The 22,401-nt window shown below is 37.5% G+C and overlaps 1 long non-coding RNA gene across 1 annotated transcript; it reads left to right on the top strand.

Annotated features, from left to right (window-relative positions):
* The first annotated feature begins 7,098 nt into the window (after nucleotides 1-7,098).
* LOC307147371 lies at nucleotides 7,099-10,247 on the top strand. Its single transcript, XR_013819293.1, has 6 exons — nucleotides 7,099-7,783; nucleotides 8,104-8,152; nucleotides 8,435-8,576; nucleotides 8,763-8,869; nucleotides 9,227-9,490; nucleotides 10,036-10,247. It is a non-coding gene; the product is annotated as an uncharacterized lncRNA (long non-coding RNA).
* Nucleotides 10,248-22,401: the final 12,154 nt, after the last annotated feature.

Raw genomic sequence — 22,401 nt, 5'->3', positions numbered from 1 at the left:
TCACTTTAAAAAAAATAAAATAAAAAAATGCTAAGTAGCTTAACACAAAATATTCTAACTACGGTTATAGTATCGCTAAAATCTATTTAATTTATTTTTCTAAAATCTATTAATGCTTCAATATCAATAGAAAGCACTATGGCAGGGGTGTCCGATTTTATCTCCAGCCCTAATTAAACACACCTGAAGCAGCTAATCAAGGTCATTAGGACCAATGAAAACTTCCAGTTAGGTGTGGTGGAGCTAAACTCTTCATGAAACATTTTCTGTGAAACTACATAGCTTTATCTTGTAGAATAAAAGAGCTTAGTTTTTTTCAATAATTTCTTTAAAGGGATAGTTCACCACGAAATGAAAATTCTAAGTCAAAATGTACTCACCCTCAAGTTGTTCCAAACCTATATGAGTTTCTTTCTTCTGTTGAACACAAAAGAAGAATGTTTTAAAGAATGTTGGTAACCAGAAAGTTGACGGTGGCCATTGATTTCCATAGTAGAAAAAAAAAATTACTATGGCCTTGTCAGTCACTTTCTCAATAAACACAAGATGTTTTTGTGATTGTGTTTCAGTGGAAACAAGCTAAACCGAATGGAAATCAGTTACATTTCTCAAATTTAATACAGATTCAGGAATATTAAAAGGCTTGTTCGACTCTGCGCAGACCGATCGGCGGCTGACTTAAAGCAGTGCATGCCGGTTAGAAATTTTGTCCGACTTGATACAGCGCCGACACCATGTGACTGTGACGTATGCCATCAAAGTACCGCGAGAGCGATTCGAGAGTAGCCGGAGAACTCAGCCAGCTCAGCTTCTCAAGAGCGGCTGCACTGGGCTGCACGAGGGCTGATGACGACACAGCTGTTCCACGATTGGCCGGATTCACTGCATGACAACGATCACGTGTGTTTCGTGTTCATTCGAACACCTTTAGTTCCTCTAAAGCTCTCAAATCAGTTTTTTATAACAGTAAACACTCTTTTCATGTCGTTGCGATGTTATATTGTGTCATGTTTATCAAATTAAAACTGATTAAAAAACGTAGACTCCACTTCATTGATAGTAGCTTATGTTGAACTTTATTCTTGTTCAAACAGACGCTGCATGAAGCAAGTACATAAAGTATTGAATGAAAATGTCTCTGAAACATCTATTTGGCAAATATTGCATTTATTTCACTTCAGCTGTGGTAAAGTATGCAAACACCACGTGAGCGGTCACCACGGGAACCAGAAAGTGTCCGACTTCACGTCTTCGTTTGCAGCTCCTCCCCGCTACATGCCAACCCTCCCGATTTGTCCGGGAGACTCCCGAATTTCAAAGCCCCTCCCGAAAATCTCCCGGACCGACCTTTCTCCCGAATTTCTCCCGATTTCCACCCGGACAACAATATTGCTACACCATCCGTCACTGGGCGCCGTTTCAGACCAAACGCTTGCGCTCCCATGGCGTCTGTCGTTGCTATGCAACCAAACTGCGCTCTCCATGATGACGACGAAGAAGTATCAGCAAAGGATTAATTCGCCTTTGGCTAAGCCCCACCCTAGAATGTAGATTGACCAATCACAGCGCAGCCAAGAACGAGCTCCGACAGAGGTCCGACACTTTTTCACAGCGCTCCATTGACTTTAACCGCTTACACTCCTCGACCATTTTTGGGGATTTCCGCCTGGATTTTCCTACCGAAATTGAAAAGCCTCCCATTTCCACATATTTTTTCCAAAATAGACAATTTTGGTGTCATTTTACAGGAAACCCTTTGCAGATTCATAAAACAGTGCTAAAAGTGATAAACATTTAAGTATATGTTGTCTGAGCTGTAATAAAGCCAAAAAAATATAGGCGCTTTTTGATTTTTTAATTTTAAATTCATTTTTGAAAGTGTGTAACTCAGGCCCTGTGGGGTCTAGCAACATGCAGACACTTATGGCTGTTTCCTCTAGATGCCAGCAAACACTGGAAAAAAGATTTTTTTCTCTACACTAAAAAATGAAAAAGATGTGCATATTAATCTGAAGGGAGGAATATTACCTTTTTTTATGTAATATCCACCTACCCAAATCTAAACTCTGCTCATACCCATATACAGTGGAATATATGCAATATTCCAGTGTCATTTTACAGAAAACACTTTGAAATTATATAAAACACTGCTGGATGTGATAAATATTATAGTATATGGTGTCTGTGATATAATAAACAGAAAGAAAAAAATAGGCGCTTTATGATTTTTATCATTTTATTCTTTCAGAAGATACAAGACTTATCATTTTACAAATGATTTGCCTAAAATCTGTGGTCTATTACAATCTAGAACAGGATCCTCATCCTCCAGATTTATATCATTCATTATATTGGCATCAGATTTGTCACCTGTGTTGTGCATCACCTCAACATCACCAGCCAGCCTCCTGGAGATCTGATGCCAACTGTGCCAACTGTGCCCACTGTGCCAATCTTCAACAGAACATGAAACAAAGAAAAACACTATTTATACATAGTTTCTGCACTGTAATAATATCCATTTCACAATATCAAAATGTAGATTTACTGAAATGACCATTTTATTCCACTTATGCAAAGTTGTAAACTATTGCGCAATAATATTTTCCATATCCAAAACGTTTGACATTTATTTTCAAATAATAGTTTATCAGATTGGTTGCTGTGCTTTCACATTTCAAACTAACAATATTTTAATTAAAATATTTATATAAACATTGTAAATGCTGAAAAACCATGTACCATACGTACCCAAAAGCTCTGGAGAGTCTGTAGAGTGCGCATTCTCCAACTCCAAATCGTCCATTTAGAAACCAGTTGCACTTCCAAAGATCGCTTTTATCAATGCCATTGATGCTTTTATCTTTCTAGATGCAATTTTAAAAATCAAAACAGTTCATAAACTATAATAACACACGCAAACTCGCGGCTATCTTACTCAAAAGAGAGCTCGCGCTTACCCGGAAGTGATCAAGGAAGCGCATCCGATCCGACTCTGTTGAACTCGCGTCTTTTGTAATAAGTCCGTCACAGATATGCGACGCGAGATTAGTTTCTGCGTCCGAAATCGAATACTTCCCTACTATATAGTATGCGAAAAACAGTACGCGAGCAGAGTAGTATGTCCGAAATCATAGAATTCGAAAAACAGTAGGCGAGAAGTACCCGGATGATCTACTACATCCGGCGAGATTCTGAAGTGCGCATACGATGGACACTTTACTATCCCATGATGCCACGGGAGAGGAGTTGTCGTCGTTATATTTGAAAATGGCGGAAAACGGAGACGCGGCTGTTTTCAAGTGTAAGTACTTTACAACACACTTTTTGTTTATTTGTGGTTAAATTGTATTCGTTTAACATCATACAAGTAAACGATTGACTTGTTAAAAGTTTAAATAATGTAAATCGAGGGTACAAGTTTGTGAATTGGCTGCAAAATGACAATTTTATCATTATTATTATTGCCGAACAGAACGAGCTAATGTCTGTCAGTTAACACTGTTTTATTTAAACAACGACGTTGTTTCTCAGTTAAATGAGAGGGTTACACAACTTTTATTTTTTAATTTTACAACGATTTTATTTCTTCTTTACCAGTGTTGATATGTAATATGTGTTGGCTACAAAGCAAGCTATCAAGTGTAACTTACCTCAACTTGTCCAACATTACTATTAATTTAATAATATAGATTGACCATGGTTCATCACTAATGTTAAATTCTGTGTTGATTTTGCAGGGGCTGATGACCACACCTGTGTTCTTATAGAGTGGCTAATGAAAGAGAGGAAAGAAAAGAAAAGAAAGCGCGACGAGAGGGAGAGGAAAGATTCCTCCAGCTTTTAGAAATTGCTAAAAAAAAAAAATTATAATAAAGAAAACAAATGTTACACACTCTCTTTCCATTTATTTGTTAGTACGTTCATTTTGTAATGCTGTTTTAGCAAGTTTTATTACAAAACACTTAATTCCCAGGGATTTACAGTAGTTAGATTGTCAGTTGTAAAGTATTTAATATGTGGCATGGAGTAATTAATATTTTTAAAGGGTATTGTGTGTGCACTTATTTTGTGACAGATTCCAGATGTTTTTTTTTTGAAAAGCAAATTGCAGGTATATCTGAAAAATATGAGTGCCACACTGAAGAGAAATATCCACACACCCCAGACACCTTTAAAATGTATTTGCTTTATTTTTGTATATTATTTAACTTTTTAATGGATACAGAATACAAAAGTTTAAAACAAAATCACAAAACTTTGGCAAAAAGTAGTATAATAGAGCTTAAAGCACCACCAAAAGCAAAAGTTTTAAAACTTTTTTTATTAAAGTGTCATCTTGAGGGAAGAAAATGAACGTCAGCAGCTTCAGTAAGGTAACCTTCACAGGTTTCTAAAGATCTAAAGGGACTTTCTTACTAACAATCTCATTTGTTGGGCATCACTTTAAAATAATTTAAAATCTGTTTCTTTAAAAGCATGTATACAAGATGAGAACTTTACACCCTGGGCAATTTTTGGATTTCCACTTGAATTTTTCCTACCTAAATTTAAAGTAAATAATTTGTAAAAAGTTAAGCTCAAATATGTGATATGTAGCTAGAACACCAGCACCTCGATGTCCTTTTTTTCCACCCATGGTCCCAATCAGTGACTGGATGGACTACCGTGAGGGGTGGAGGTCAGCTCCATCTTTAAAATATAGATGAAGAATTGGCGTTGTAGGGCTCACAATCTGTAACGTGTTCATAGTTTATTTTAAAATACCGTACGATTTGAATCGACAAGACACTTGTTTTCTGTGTTGGATTATTTATATGTATATGTATTATATGTATATGATCCATTTCTTATATATGTGTGTGTATATATATATATATATATATATATATATATATATATACATATACATAGACACACACACACACACATATATATATATCTGAATACTTAGGATGTAAAAGCCTCTAAGTGCCATCTGGAATTTTCTTTTAGTTTGATTATTTTTATCAAGCTTGTATGTTTATGTTCAGTTATTTCACTTTAATGGCAATGAAAAGGACCTATTAATTGTCATTAAAGTCAAGTCAAGTTTATTTATATAGCGCTTTTCACAACATAGGTTGTATCAAAGCAGCTTCACAGTAATAAATTAAAACAATACATCAATGTTTGTTTCTAGTGGAACGTCCACGTTTGGTAATGCTGATCAATGGTATCGTTGATTGATTAATTCAATTAAATATCCCCAAATATCCCCATTAATTAAAGTGAAAATACTGAACCTAAATAATACAAGTTTGATAAAAATGCTCATTTTAGAAGAATTATTTTCTTTTAAGTCTTAAGTCTTCATATATAACGTTACACATGTATGAATGAATGTGTGTGTGTATTGTATCTGACCTCAGTGTGTTACCCTATTGTTCACTGTGTGTGTGTGTGTGTGTGTATATTATATATATATACACACACACACACACACATATTGCCATCCATGAATGAATCGACAGAGATAAACACGCATATTATTGATTCATTCATGTTTATTCATTGATGGCACTATCACAAGCAAATAAATTACTTTTTCCTTACCAAAAATCAGCCTCTGTCATTGTTCATAGGTTTGTGTGTGTGCGAGCTATGAAGGACTAAAAATGACAGAACGAAAAATAAATAAATAAATAAATAAAAGTAGAAATAAATAAATAAATGCAGAAATAATAGTAAAAATAAATATATTTTGGTAATATAAATGGCTATTTCTGTATTTTTACATGTATTTATTTATTTATTTATGCATTTCTATATGTATTTATTTATGTATTTATACATTTATTTATATATTTATGTATTTATATATTTATTTATTTATATATCTATATATGTATTTATTTATACATTTATTTATTCCTACATTTATTTATTTCTGTATTTCCACATTTCTACATTTATTTATTTCTGTATTTCCACATTTCTACATTTATTTATTTCTGTATTTCCACATTTCTACATTTATTTTTCCCTGCGCATGTATGCTAATTGACCAATGGCTAAGCCACGCCCCCAAACGCGATGAGCCAATCACAGTACGCATAGCTAACCCAATACACTTGGACATTCTCTGCTTCCTCGTCCATTGCAATGCATTGCGGTTATCAGTTTTCATTCGTTTTTATGTTTTTTCTTGTCATTTTGGCTTTTAAACAGCGTGTGTGTGTGATTTTGGTTGGGTGACAGTTGACATCGCAGCCTGTTCATTATTCTGCGCTCCCACCAAACGCGAATAGAGCGTCAAATTCGCGCGTATCCGCGTCTAGTTCGACGCTTGAACATTTTGAATCCAAAGCGAATAGGACGCGCGTATAAAGCGAGCGTTTGAAGCGAAATAGCACCAAACTATAACGTTTACACTGTGAACTGTAAATCTTTGTTCTGGAGCTGAAGCTTATCGACCTTCTCAACAATAAAATTATTAATATAACCCTCCAATGCATATTTAAGGCCCTTTTGGTGACATCGAGATGATATATAATCTTTCTGTCTCCAAAAAATCATCAATTGCCTCCTGTGAAATGTCTCCTACTGTGACAGCTGCCAAAGCGCCTGTTACCGAATGTTGACTGAGTGAGTGGAGGGGGCGTGGTTAGCCATTGGTCAATTAGCATACATGCGCAGGGAAAAATAAATGTAGAAATGTGGAAATACAGAAATAAATAAATGTAGAAATGTGGAAATACAGAAATAAATAAATGTAGAAATGTGGAAATACAGAAATAAATAAATATAGGAATAAATAAATGTATAAATAAATACATATATAAATATATAAATAAATAAATATATAAATACATAAATATATAAATAAATGTATAAATACATAAATAAATACATATAGAAATGCATAAATAAATAAATAAATACATGTAAAAATACAGAAATAGCCATTTATATTACCAAAATGTATTTATTTTTACTATTATTTCTGCATTTATTTATTTATTTCTACTTTTATTTATTTATTTATTTATTTTTCGTTCTGTCATTTTTAGTCCTTCATACGAGCAACTGACCGACGACTCTGAATTGTGAGCACGAACGACGTAAAAACGCAGACGAAAGCGGAAAGAAGAACTAAAAACATTGCTCTGGTGCAGTCAGTGGAACGGGCTCTTTAAATTTTCGCGCTGATGTGACCGCGCATGTTACGTGACAATAACAACATGGCGCATGTAGTACGTCCGGACTCCATTCATACTACCCGTATTCATACTATATAGAACGTACTTTTTTAACGGTCGCGAAGTACGTTCTAATTTAAATGTAGTACCTACTCACAAAGTATGCGATTTCGGACGCAGCCCGGTTAGATATATATACTAAAGGCTTGCCTTAGCAGTAGCTTTGTGAGTAAGGCTCGCGCCTGTACAGATGGCATGGAGATCCAGTGTCCTGCGCTCAGAGCGCGTCTTCTCTCAGTTCATTCGAAAAGGTTTTTCTTACCAAGGAAAGCTCACAGAAACGTGAAAATGGTCTCATTTGAAAGATTACATCCTAAGCTAAAAGGTGATATAGATTATGTGGCTGTTTGCGGCTGACTGAAGCCGCCATCGGAGCAGGAATACACCTCCCCATGTAATGTTGTTTCAGATAATTATTTCATATCATATTAAGATTGTGTGTGTGTGTGTGTGTGTGTTCTGTTGCAGCTTACAGTTCACAGTTTGTTCAAGTGCCACCAGTCTTATTTTGGAGTTTCATCTTTTCCTGACATCAGAGTAAAGTAAGATTTAATACTGTTCTAACTTGATTTAGCCAGATATGTTGTCAAATACTGACACTGGTCCACACTACAGCATTTCAATTGTCAAGGCTTAAAAATGTGCAAATTATCAACTTGAAGATGCAGCACTGGCCCAATGGGGCAGGTGAAAGTTCCTGCAACTGGCCCAAGTATCTTTCACACTGGCCCCGGGCCATCAGGCAGTCCTTATTGTCGAGCCCTGCTGTATAATTATTTTTGAAAACACTAAAAATTTTGGTTATTTTCCACAACTCACTAGTTGAAATGTGTATTTTGTGTTTCTGTTACGTTTCTTTTAGATAAAATGAATAGAAAAACTGTACCTGTCTCCAGCTCCACCTTAAGACAGTAAGTTCTTCAGCAACTTCACTGTAAGTTGACAGTTCATTGTTGATTCAATTGAGTTCAGTAAGGCCACATTTATACTGCAGGTCTTGATGCCCAATTCTGATTTGTTGACCATATCTGAATTTCTTTTATTTTTTGGACCAGCTTTTTTAATTTAAAAGTGACCCATATGCAATTACACCATACACTTGGTGAAATAACCCAAGGTAGACATACTGACCTGTTCTTGAAACAGGAAGTTCAATTTATCTGGTGCTGTTTGTTACTTCCTTCTCGTTTAAGGATGTTTGGTGCCACAAAATTGGTACAGTGATGGAGTTACCTATTGGCCAAACTACAAAAATGATGAGAGAGCGAACGGGGCAGTGAAAAATTCTAAGGAACCTGGACCTGACTGGAAAAAATATGATGCCAGAGTCATGTGGTATGCTATTTTCTTTTTAAATAATCTAAATGGCTTTTGTAAGCAAATATCAAAGTATTTTGCCAATATGTTATATGGGAAGAAAATCCTTTTAATTACATTCTCATATTGTTCTGTTGTCTATAGTTCTACTCTATTAATTTGAAGGTCTACTGAAGTTTAACATGTAGGCTATTTATTTTTTAGATGACTACTTTGTGGCACAACAACTCTTGAAGAAAGCTCTAAATTGCAACACATCAGATCTACAGTCTGAAGAGGAAGAGGAGGCCAAAAAGAAGGCCAAAGCCGATGTTAGTATACGTATATTATCCTTTATATTTTACATTAACTTTTTGGCCTCTATATTTTCTCAAAAACATAATTTAGTGTGTTAGGATATGATGAACCCGACAACCACCACACGTAAAGCCAGCTGAAATATAGATAAAGCAAATTTTTATCCAAAGCAACTTACATTGCATTTTAAGGTACACATTTACATTCTTATCAGTTCTTGCTTCCCCTGGGAATTGAACCCATGACCTTAGCATTGCAAGCGCCAACACTCTACTGTTTGAACTACAGGAAGGCTTTACATTTATTATAATTATTAATAAGAGTAATTAATAAGATGTTTACTGCTTGTTTTTTTCCACCCTAATTTATAGTCATTTCTTGGGAGACTCTGATGAGAGCGAGGAGGAAGATGCTCATAAAAAGAGGCAAACTTTTAACACAACCATCAGCTCCTGTTATTGCACCACCACCTTTTATCCTAAGTAGCGGCACAGCTGCTCCACCTCCACCCATTTCTCCGCCTCACTGTTCACAGAGACCAGCAGAAGAGCAAACCCCTTCTGCAAGCAGGGTCTACAGACCTACCTGGCGGGGGGGGGGGGGGAGATGTGGATCAGACAGTGTTGCCTGCTCTGGTGAGCAATACCTCATTAGATACAAGACTCAAATAGAGTTTATTTTGTCAGCTTTTTTATTTTTATGCATGCTTAGTCCTGTGTCAAATTTACTATTTAACTTTTATCATATTTAGTCAACCTTATCCTGTTTTTGTTTAGTTCTTTTTTTAGTCAACTAAACTTATGGGCATTCAAGTTTTATTCAAGGAAAACTTTTTTTTTTTTTGTCACGCTGTATAATGGTTAAAATTATAATCACTTAGTCATTTTAGTTGAACTTCTGTTTGTGTTTGTGCCAAATTCTTTAGGGAGTCTATTAAAGTCTGTAGTTTTCTTATGTCTCATTAGAACTACAGAAACGCGACCCGATCTGGCAATCTTACATAGCGTGGTTATAGCAGATAAAGGACCGCAAAGCGGAGGCAGAAGTGCCTTTCACCCTGTTACGACTTGACATTATTTTAAGTTAAAAAAAGAATTATGTCTATCCTCTAAAAAACAACAACCTGGTAGCTTCAATGTGATTTCATGACATGTAATGAAAATCTGCTTATGTATTACAGGTGCTGTGAGAAAGAGCCATGTCTCCTGTGCCGCCACCGATGACGACATTACAAAACATGTAATCCGGTGGTTCAACCTGGCATCAGATAGGGGAAGCTCAAGGAGCCGGAGCCCCTGTCAGCAAACCTTGACCCAACAGTAGTGAAAAAAAATACTTTATCATTTTAGTGTAATGTTTTTCACTAAATAAAATGATGTTCTTGGTACAATTCATGGTTGATTTCATTTTTTTCTGTAATGTCTATTCAATGTATACATGTATAAAACTATTTAAAAAATTAGTAAATACATTTATAGTCTGTAATAACCTATTTTGTTATTGTTAGTTGGCTAAAAATTATTAATGTTTAATGATTCATGTTTTATTCAAAGGCACATACATTAATAACTATTCAAGCTTTTATAGAGCAGTCCAGTCTATCTAATGTTCGTCCACCATTAGATTTTAAATATATCTGTAGCTATAGTTTTGGCCAGATAATCAAGTGGGAAAAAAGTGGCATTGTAGACGGAATTTTATGAACGGGTCCAAAACGGACCCGGGCCGGGCATTTGACCGGGTCCAAAACGGACCCGGAGCGGATATGCGGCTCATTCGCGGATCCAAAGCGAAGCCGGGGCGGATGTACCCATTTATGTACGGATACGCAAAGGGACCGCAGCGGTGTCAGACCGGATCCGCGAGCCGCCACCGCGGCGGATCCGGCGCGGTGTGCAAGTGGACGCAGTTTCGGATCCGCTTTCTGGATCCGTTCCGGAGTTCACTGTACCTCCGCGGCGGATGCGTTTCGTAGTCAGTTTGCTGTCTGGGTAGGCTATTACCTTCGTAGTTTTATCAGAAATATGCTTAAACGTTGTGCCTGGGGCATTTGTAACACAGATACGCGTTTCCCAGAGAGGTTGGAGGGGGTGTCCGTTTTTTTCCCTTCCCAAAACCGAAGTCAAATCCGACAAGTGTCGTCTTTGGATTAAACTGTGTGTGTGGACGTCCTCACAGTCAGCTAGCCTAAACCCCTCAAGGATCAACAAGCACACTTTTGTGTGCTCTACGGTAAATTTTGCTTTTAACCTTACTGTGAAGTTCTAGTTAGCAGTTATGCTGTTTTAGGTTATGATTTCGGTTCTCTACCCTAGCAAGCAAGCTTAGCGATAGTTTAGTTATCACGTAAATCAGAATTGTATGTTTTGACTAGCGGCTGGATGTTAGCTAACTTTGTTATTCAAGATACAAACACTTAATAACAAAGTATCTTGAATAACAAAGTTAGCTAAAACAAACAGCATAAAACTGTCTAACTAGTATAACTTCACAGTAAGGTTAAAAGCTAAATTTACCTTAGAGCACACAAAAGTGTGCTTGTTGATCCTTGAGGGGTTTAGCTGACTGTGAGGACGTCCACACACACAGTTTAATCCAAAGACGACACTTGTCAGGATTTGACTTCGGTTTTGGGAAGGGAAAAAAACGGACACCCCCCTCCAACTTCTCTGGGAAACGCGTATCTGTGTTACAAATGCCCCAGGCACAACGTTTAACCATATTTCTGATAAAACTACGACGGTAATAGCCTACCGAGACCAAAAATATGAGACGCCTGCGTTAAAGCAAAGTCCTTTTAGGCAAGTCGTGCCACTCGGCCGCCATCTTGGCAACGCCTCCGGGCAGCTATTTCGGACTAACAAGACCAGGCTCCTATCTAAATGAATGGGCAGAGAGTCAGAACTGCACTTTTCACTGGTCACCGGGACATAAAAACTGCATGTATAGAAACAGCAGTAAAATATGATAAAAATCGCTGAAAAAGTTTGATGACTTTGCCCCAAAATAAGGTTTAAAATGCCTTTTTCCCCACAGGTTATACCTTTACTACGCATGCGCAAGGGTTCACGTTCACGACACCAAACTTAATTTACGTCTCTATCCAGAATGCCGGTGTTGTGCCAAGCACTTAAACAATTATGTATTTAAATGTCTGAAACCTAAAATAAACATTATGTGGTTAAAACACTGAACAGTTGTGATATAGCCTATGACAAGCGCTGAGCGCGTCCGTCTTTGGCTCAGCGCCAGCCACAGCGCGAAAGCACAGGTTGAATATGGCAGTTATGTCACGTCACTCTACATTCGCTCCTTAGTGGTCAGCTGCTGACTGTTAAAAGCAGATGATTGGCTTTCCAGCGGGAGGGGCGGGACATGTGCATACAACCGCCATCTTTGCCGTTACGGGTTTTCCTTATATAGTTGTATTGAGGATTGAGGAAGTGGCATGTCTCATATAAATTGTCTCTGGTTAAAGTCAATGGAGCGCTGTGAAAAAGTGTCGGACCTCTGTCAGAGCTCGTTATTGGCTGCGCTGTGATTGGTCAATCTACATTCGAGGGTGTGGCTTAGCCAAAGGCGAATTGATTTCTAGCCCTCGCATTAGCTTTACTACTAGATATATTTCTGGAGATGAGAAGGAAAAACCCGCCTGGAAAAACTAGCGCACCACGTTGCTTCCATTATGAGCGTGCTCACCGCGGCCGCGCGCCTACGGTTGAAATAACGACCTTGAGCGCGAAAAAGACGCGATATGTGAACGGCCCCTAGAAGCAGATGTCTGAAATGAAGGGCAAGAACAGCTATTTATTTAGCTTTAGACTGTTACATGAAAATTTAAAAATGAAATGTCATAATTATAATGTTTTGAGAGTTTACTTATGTAATTGTTGCATTAGGCTATGAAGTAATAAATGTTTATTGATAAGATCTAGCCTAGCTATTTCATGTCTTTTCATTTACAGTAGCATGAACCACGAGTAGTCGAGTAACTCGAGTATTGTTTTGATAAGAAATCGACTAGTAGTAGTCGTGCAACCCCTAGTAGAGGAGTGTTGTTGTTATTGTACAAATTAGGGTCTAACCTCCTGAGGAGAGGCCTTAAGGAATTTAATTTGTCAAATAAATGAATTACATTTTTCTTTCCGTTTGTGTGTGTGATATATATCTCCCTAATTCTGAGGTCTCAAGGTTGGCAATTATGCCGCCTGCACGCGGCTACTCTCGCCAATCGGGTGCATCCAGCCGCAGCCGATGTCGAACACACCTAATGTCAGCATTATCAGGAGGGTGCTTCTCTATTTGTTTTTTTATTGTCCATCTTCATCTGCCTTCACTCCTACCAAAGGAGCAATGTGCTCTGCAAGCACTGATGGATGCAAGCATGGGCTATGTTTGCAGTTCAACATTCTTGCTCATGTTCATGTCTCCAGCACTTCAAGAAATCTGTTAAATGATGTTAGAACTTTATTCAGGAAATTCCTAATAAACTTTATTAAAGAAAGATGCATTTTTAAAGGGGTGGTTGAGTGTGATTTCATTTTTCTAACTTTAGTTAGTGTGTAATGTTGCTGTTTGAGCATAAACAACATCTGCAAAGTTAACGCTCAAAGTTCAAAGCAAAGGAAGATATTTGCTTTTAAAGAAAAGGACTACAGCACGACATTCCTCTCGGGTTAGTGAAATCACTAACCCTAGAATTTACATAAACCCCGCCCCCGGGAACACGCAGTCCATGTTGAGAAGAGGAAAAGTTGTTGTATAAAGAGTACATTTGTGAGTCAGCTCAAACTTTAGCATCCATCTTTTCACATGCAATAGAAAGTCACTCTGTGTGCATCTCACAACAGTTCATATATGAGCAATTTATAGATTATCATGACAGAATATCCTAATTGAAGATAGTTAACTCCACATCAGCAAATTCATCAACTAACCATTCAGAGACGTCCTGTTGCATTCTACATGTTGTCACTTCTTCTTGAGTCTCTCCATCCTTATCTGACTCCGTTTAACATTAAAGGCAGAACAGTTTCTGTCATTTTAGTGTCTGCGTGAGGTAATAGCAGCTGCTTACAGACACGAGCTCTTGAAACCCCGCCCTCTGCAGCAGCTCATTTGCATTTCAAGGGCCAGGCACAAAATGGTGCGTTTTTGCAAACCCTCAAAAAGTGACAACTTTAACTTGCTATATAAAAATATCTGTGGTGTATTTTGCGCTAAAACTTCACACACACACACTCTGGGGACATCATAGATATATTTTACATCTTGTGAAAAGGGCATTATACCACCCCTTTAAGAATGTAGAAAATAGATGCTTTATTCAAACACTTTAATAACTTTTTAATGTAATTACAGTCGGTACAGCACAAATCAAATGCAAATAAGCATGCAAAACAGAGAAATAAGGTAGATGCACCATTGTTTGAAACTGTGCTAGAGAAGTCATGTAAGTGTGTCAGGTGCTTCAACAACTTCTCAACTTCTGTATAGGATGCACCTGTGTTTTCTCTCTAATGAGGAAGCATCAATTAGACTACTGAGAAGTGCACATGCAAAACCAAAATGGCCGTTTACCAATAGTGGCCAATTTCAAACAACAATGTTGTTCAACCATTTTTCATCAGACTTGCTAAAATCATGAAGGCGGATGGTGGATACTGGATAGCATCATGTCGAGAAGACACTGCTCTACAATGTGAAGCTAAAGACAGTTTTTTTACACTGCCCAAGGACAAGCATGTGAAGAGTCAGTGGTTAAAACTCATCTTTACCACGGTACCACAGCAGTATAATCATAAACTTTAGCTGTGTTCCATTCATTTTACTGACAACTGCTTCTCAAATCTCGGAGTTCAATGCAGGATTCGCAAAATGCTTGCTCTTGAAAGACGGGTCAGTACCCAGTTTATTTGAACAAACTTGCTCCTCAGAATCACAACCTGTAAGTATGACTATGACTATGTATATATTTTCTACCGGTGTTCAAAATACTTAGTTTTATATTGTGTAGGTCTCCTGCTAACTGGCTAACTCACGTTACTGTCTATTACTGTCTTACTGAAATACTTCTGCTAATCAGTTGTGGGCCACTATTACTTAAAACTGTCTATTAATGCAGATTGTCTGTCGTTACTACTTTGAGTAAAGATTAAGCATGGAAACGGATTTGTCCACTGTTTATGTTACATCAGTCATTCACGCTAGAGCTTGGCTAATGTATGCACATGTATGTTATTGATAGGGTGTACATAGGGTGTACAAATTCTGTTATTGATAGGGTGTACAATCCCTGAGCTGACATTCAGTTATGGCAATGGGCGTTTTTGATTTCGACATGTGCGATTAACACGGTAGACCAATCACAACAGACTGAGCTGTCTGCACATAATAAGCAAACTACTGCTGATCCAAAACACAGCAGTTCTTACTAGAACCAGGAAGTTTGACCATATTAGCCCGGTTCTGTCAACACTGCATTGGCTCACTATTAAACATCGTATACATTTTTAAATTATGCTGATTACTTACATGCAGTAAATGGTTTAGCTCCCCAGTACTTGAGCAAGCTCTTAACGCATTATAGTCCTTCACGTCTATTGCGATCTCAAAATTCTGGCCAGCTGATAATACCTAGAATATCAAAGTCGACTGCTGGCGGTAGATCCTTTTCCTATTTAGCACCTAAACTTTGGAACTGTCTTCCTAACATTGTCTAGGAAGCAGACACACTCTTGTCAGTTTAAATCTAGACTAAAAACACATCTCTTTAACCTGGCATACACAAAGAACATTGTACATTCCTTTTATTCATATCGGTCAAATGATTATTAGGCTGCATAAATTAGGTCAGCCGGAACCGGGAACACTTCCTATAACATCCAGTGTACTCGTCACATCATAAGAAGAATGGCATCTACGTTAATGTCAGTCTTTCTGTTTATTCCGAGGTTTGCTTTAATCAGCCGTATCTGGGCCGTATCCAGATCAGATGGTGGACCTGCGCCTATGACCACTGCGCATGATGTAGCAACCTTCAGGCAGGCCACTGATAGCTGTCAGGATGTGTCCTTGACAGAAGCCTCCTGCTGGGTTTGGCTCGCTCCACCAGTGTCCAGCATGACTCTGGAATGGCATCCAGCCAGCAGGATATAGATGAAAGTTCAGCGCGGTCATCCATGGTGTGAGATTCCTTATGTGATGCAGTCAATGAGTGAGGCTATCGGTCACTCTCGGGACCCTCATGACATGCTCATTGTGTCCTATTAATGATGTGTTCACAGGGACCATGTAAAACAGCTGTGATGCATCACGCATGGTGTCAGTATGTCAAGAACACACAGCTGAAGTCCTCTTGTTGTTTCCATCCACATATTTGTTCACTTAAACAATGGATCCTAAAGGAAAGGGTATGAGCATCTCAGAACAGTGAGTTCTGGGGTTAATGAAACTGATATGACCTCTATGTTCTTTTCCTCACAGTCACATTGATTACTGAAACGTATATATGGGAGGTGGTGTAATAGAAGATGTGTTTGAAGATGGCATATATGAAACTGATGCTGTCTGGGACAAGTAAATCATCACCTTCTAAACAGTTATGTAGCCTATGTTACGTCACAGCAGTGAGTCATACTGTCTACAAACTATAATAAGGTCATTAGAAATTAACAAAATATTCCATATAATGAGAACTAATGTTTCATACTGCCTCAAAAGTTGAAAGAATCTCAGATGGTGAATGAACATTTCAAAATGTACTTTTGTCCTTTTTTGGTATTGATTTTTGTACAATTCTAATAAGAGTTTGTGCAATTCAGAGACATTAATCAGAAAAATGGACCAACCTTTGTATTGTGCAGAAAGGGTACTTACGGCACCAAAAGAAATGATTTATTTTTAAATGTTAAAAGAACATCCCTTTTTCAAAATACTGTATTTTAAAGATATTTTTATAAAATCTATAAGCTTTATAGAACATTATTGGAAAGGGTTTAATGCCCTAATTCAGGTGTGCCCAATCCTGCTCCTGCCGATGGACTGTCCTGCACAGTTCATCTCCAACCCTAATCAAACACACCAGCCTTTAATTTATTTTCAAGTGATCCTAAAGACCTTAATTGGTTGCTTCAGGTGTGTTTGATTAGGGTTGGCGATGAACTGTGCAGGACAGTCCATCGGCAGGAGCAGGATTGGGCACCCCTGCCCTAATTGAACTAAGGCCTGTTTCCTGGCTTAGTCTAAACCCTGTCTGTGAAACTGGGCCTTAGAGTTTACTGGTGTTAGACAATTAAAGTCACAGTAACAATGGTTTATGAGGTCATTTCCCGAGTCCTCATAATTAAAATGGCTTAAAAACACACTAAATAATGTTTCAGTAAAAACTAATTTTTTTTTCACAGTTTTTTGTGATGGGTAGGTACAGGGAATAGGGTTAGTGTAGGGGGATATATAAAAAGGCTCTGGAGAGAGTCAGAAATTCAGCACAGATCATTATAAGGACACAGCTTCCCTCACTGAAGAGCCAGATGTCTGTGTCATGCAGCACGCATGACTGTTCTCACCCAGGAAACAATCTGTTCACACTGCTGTCTTCTGGGAGGCGCTACAGGTCCATTTTTGGCCTGCACCTCTAGACTTATGAACTGTTTTTATCCAAGTGCCATAAAATTACTAAACTCATAATATTCAATGAACTATGGTAGAATTTCGTTGTACAACTAAGTGCAATGACAATAAAGGCATTCAATTCAATTTAATACAGTTTGTACAGTATAAAACCATTACGCCTATTGAATGTCCTCATAATGATAGGTTCACTAATGTGTGTGTGCGCGTGCGTGCGTGTGTGTGTGTGTGTGTGTGCATGCATAAATCTCTGATGGCAAACACTCAAAAACAGTGTCAAGGGCATGTTTCCAAATGTTTTTGAAGTAACATCTGAGTTTCTTAAGAATACAAAAGGGCTGAATGTGCTTTTTGGTGTCCAAGTCAATTGTGTCCTAAGAGATTAACCACATTAAAATAGGACACTGAAGGAAAGGCAATCACCCAACATGTCTATCTTCAGTCCATGCTGGATGTATTAATGGAAAGCTTGTACAAACTGTCTTGTTAATTAAGACATTATGATCTGGTTTCAATGTCTGTTTCATCAATAAAGAAGAGCCTTTTCAAACGTGGTAATCTTAAGACATAAACAAATCAAACAGTAAAGCATGGTGTTAGTCTATGGCTTAATGCCATGCTGTCAGGATCAGTTATACGTCACAGTGTCCAGTTCTAAGAGCTGAGCCATATTTGTCAATACCAACTGCAGAATCCAAGTCGTGTACTCAAATACTCATGTTACTGTACATGAATGTTCGTCTGACTGGCGGGAGACAGTGAAGGCGGATGCCTGACATGGTCACAAGTGCTGGACATATCACATTTTGAAATCTAGTGATGGTTTAGTGTAAGTTGAAAGCCAGAGATTATTTCAAAAGGAATATGCTCTTGTGTGGTCTGAGTAAAAGAAGGACCTTGTTTGTACTTCAAAATACATAATTTTAACTGTTCCATTGAGGAAATAAATGTTGCCATGTTTAAATGCAATTCTGAGATGTTTTATTTTAGTTCTATTTAGTTTTATAGGCTATTTGTGTTCTCTGTGGTTCTCCAAAAATGTTTGTTTTTTTCGTCTTTAACTGAATCATTTTAATATCCTGTTGAGATTCACTGAAACAAATTAAATCCCTTAACCTGTCAGTGTTATGCTGTGTTAGAATTATACTAAGATCCATTTCATTGCAATTGATGTAAACATGTTTCACGTTTTACAAAGACAGATCTCTTCCTCCATCTACTGGCCAAGTGTGTTAGCAATGCAATGTTGTTATGAGCTTAGATGCAGAGCTAATTATTGATGGTCATACGACTAGCTGTTTTATCCATCATTACTTTGAATTATAGATTGTCAAATTAAATACAGCCTATATAAAGCATATGTAAAAATTACTTAGATTATAACTTTAATCTATATTACTTAGATTATAACTTTAATCTATGTCTATGTAACACTCCTATTCACTGGTTATAAAAGATTGAAAAACAAAGCAGTACTGAAGCAAAATATGTGGTTTGTTCATTCTGACACCTCTCGTCAAGGTCACAATAAGAGAAAGCTGATGCACAAGAACCTTACAATGCTCAGATTACACACTTGACTTGAAACTCTTTCCCTAAATTCACAGACTCAGAAAATGTACCTGGGTCAAAATCACCATAAAGTGCCTTTGAGACTTCACAATTTCCCCCCAAAAAATCTGAGATTTTCCATTTAACTTCATATGTGTTGTATTAAGGAGACATTAGGCTGTTAGAAATGCATATTGGTCAAGCTCCAGCACTTTTTATAAATTAACTGCAAGCTGACAATATACGAGCAAACCATAAAATATGCCCACCCTGTCATGGACAAATTCATAGTAGAATAAATAAATTTTCATTGCATAGTGATTATAAAATGTAGATCTGTGGAAAGATAATGTGTCCCTTTCCCAACAAAACATTTTAGTTAATGGTAAAAGTATTTTGATAATAATGAATTTACTGCTTAAATATGTATTGCCCAATAAAATATGCGATAGTTGCACATTCTATTCTAAATAAAATCTAACAACAAAGATATTTAGTCAAACTTTAAAACAATACTAACCTGCCCTCATTTGTTTATTAAGAAATCACACACAAGGTTTTGGTAACTTGTTAAAATAATTAGTTTATTTTCATCATAAAAGTTGAAAATGACAGGGTGGACAACAAAGTGACAGGGTGGAACCAAGCGGCAACCTCCCCGTCTCTCTCTTGAAACCAACACGGAAGTGAGTTAAACTGCAATTCATTGACTGGCCGCTTGGCCTGGCTGCAGAAGTGAGTCAAATCTGTATCTCCCTCATGTTAAAATTACCAACTTTACAGCAGAAAAAAATATGTTTACAGCCTGGATCTCTATGTGGCTTTGGTCTATACAGCTAATTTTGCCCTTCATAACAACTGTGAGGGGGGTGAATTATTTTATAACTCGTCCGTTTAGTTGATTAATATTTAAATTTAAGGGTGTGGCCAGTGGCCACTTGAGTGACAGATGGATTGCCGCTGTCAGTGCTAGCCGTTTGTCTGCTGTTACTAGCCGTCACTTCACCTCAGCAAATGTTAGCTGAACTTGCCATCTCTGCAGTGTTTGTGCTTTTTTTCGGGATTATTTCATACAATTTAATACTTGGGTACAAAGCCCACGTCTTTGGATTCCGTCGTTATCGTTCGAGAGAACAACCAGCGCTGTATTTCAGTTGTTTTCCTCTGTGAACATGCATTAATGGATGTCTGACAATTTCGTTGCTTTTTGGGGTTTTCAAATTTAAAACGTCAATAAAGGCTCGTTCGTTCTGCTCTCACGGAACAGATGGATTATAATATGCTTATGTACCGTCAGATGAAATCATGCAGGCGTCGGCGCTTTCTCCGTCCGTGCAATAAATGCGTATGAATGAGCGCGGATTTTCTAGCGCATTTACTTGCACTTCAAAGGCAATATATCTATGGTTTAACCCATTTGAGAGACGGCCAAAATCAGAATTTAAAATGGACTGAATAAGCTCTCTACGAACTTGAGCAATGCCGCGCTGACGGACCATGAAATAGTGACGGACATGTGCACATAAATCACTGTCACACACAAACACTCTCGAAGTAATACACAGTCTCACTTGTAGCCATGTCTTTTAACAATTATAATATTTCGAAGGGCAAAAATAGGAACGTTTAATTGGCTTTACATCATCAGCTAACTCGATCACTTCGAGCTAGGTGATTTCAGATAGCCAGGCCAGGCTCCTCAGCTCCACTCACGCCCCGCCTGTTTGCCTATTTTCTGTTATCCGGGAGTGACGCAAGGCCAAGATGGCGACGGCCGGCTCCGCCCACTTTAGGCTTCAAAAATGCTCTTCAGAAACCTACGGGTGACGTCACGGACACTACGTCCATATTTTTTTACAGTCTATGGGTGGAACTTGGCATGACAGGGTGGACAAATGCTTTAATGGGTGAACTAGAACGAGGAACATTAGAAAAACAACAGGAACTTCAAGAAACCCTTAACCAATATAGAAGAAGGAGGGGCCTGGCTCAGACTGATTTTCAGGAGTTGCAAATGTCCACCCTGTCATGGAACAGGGTGGTCATTTTTTGGCTAAAATTAGTATTTAATAAGCACATGGTGTACAGCAGTTAGCAAAGTGATTCACTGTTGAAGCTGACTGTGCACTGTTTAAAATGTATATTTAGAATTTCTGAAAAGTTTTTATATTAACTAATATTTCACAATGACAGGGTGGACATGTTAAGCTTGACAACACGCAACTACAAACACAATATGATGAAAATTAGGAAATATAAGTGTAGATACTTACTGTGTGTGTTGCAGATGTTTTAACATCCACTGAAGAAAGACCAAATGGGGGAGGGGATGTCACTGAGTACATAAGTTGGTTTCTTAAAGGGGCGTTTACCCCATAATGACAGGGTGGACAGCAATTTCAGGGACACATGCAAACTGCTTAGTATTATTATGAACATAAAATATAAATAATCAAAATGACTTGTTTTATTAAATAGCTTGCTGAGGACAATAAGTACATTAAAAAAGTATTTTAATTTTATGTAATTTAACCACTTTTTACACTCACTGAATTTAGCTGAGCAGCGTGTGGGACATGCCAAAATCGCATACATCCAATCAAAGAAAATGGTATAAAATCAGAAAAACACATTTCAAGAGACGTATCATTGTTCTTGTATGTGTGTAAGTGTTTGGCCATTTATAATACAACCTCAGAATTTCATTATTTTGCATTATGTTCATGATGACTGAGCGATTCTGATGAGGACACCAAAGGCACTTTATAGTGATATTGACAGACCTCTGCCAATATGTTTCTCTCATACAATATTTTTGGTGGTGTGGTGAAATGTTTTAAATAATACACGACTTATGCTGATACAGTAATAGCATAATTACAATAGGCTACATTATTCGTTAGCCTATTTATTATATTATATTATATTATATTATATTATATTATATTATATTATATTAGCCATAATCACGTTTCATCTTTAGGTCATATTTAGCACATTTGGCCACACCCCCCAAAATATGGTAGCCTATGAGAAATTTTTTTTAAATGTAACATTCAGTAGCACAGTGATATGCATGGTCTCAGATAGCCTATATTAACAAAAAAGATATAAACATATCCACTATAGTGGACAGGCTATGTGTTCACTTTTCTGTGGGCTATACATCATTCCCTACTTTTCATTCTTCGACCACCAAATTGTGATTGTGGTGTTACATACAAATATAGATTTTCGCTGGGTGTATGTTTACTTCTAGAAAAGATTTTAATTAGAGGTGTGCAATAAATCTGACTCAGCAGCACGTCCCCAGTGTTACGTCGAGGCAGAGGCCGTATCCAAGTCCGTAACTACAAACCTCATC

Source organism: Squalius cephalus (assembly GCF_949319135.1).
Source record: "Squalius cephalus genome assembly, chromosome: 19".
In the NCBI taxonomy this organism is placed as follows: domain Eukaryota; kingdom Metazoa; phylum Chordata; class Actinopteri; order Cypriniformes; family Leuciscidae; genus Squalius; species Squalius cephalus.
The sequence above is the reverse complement of the archived record's forward strand: the minus strand, read 5'-3'. Positions and strand labels throughout refer to the sequence as shown.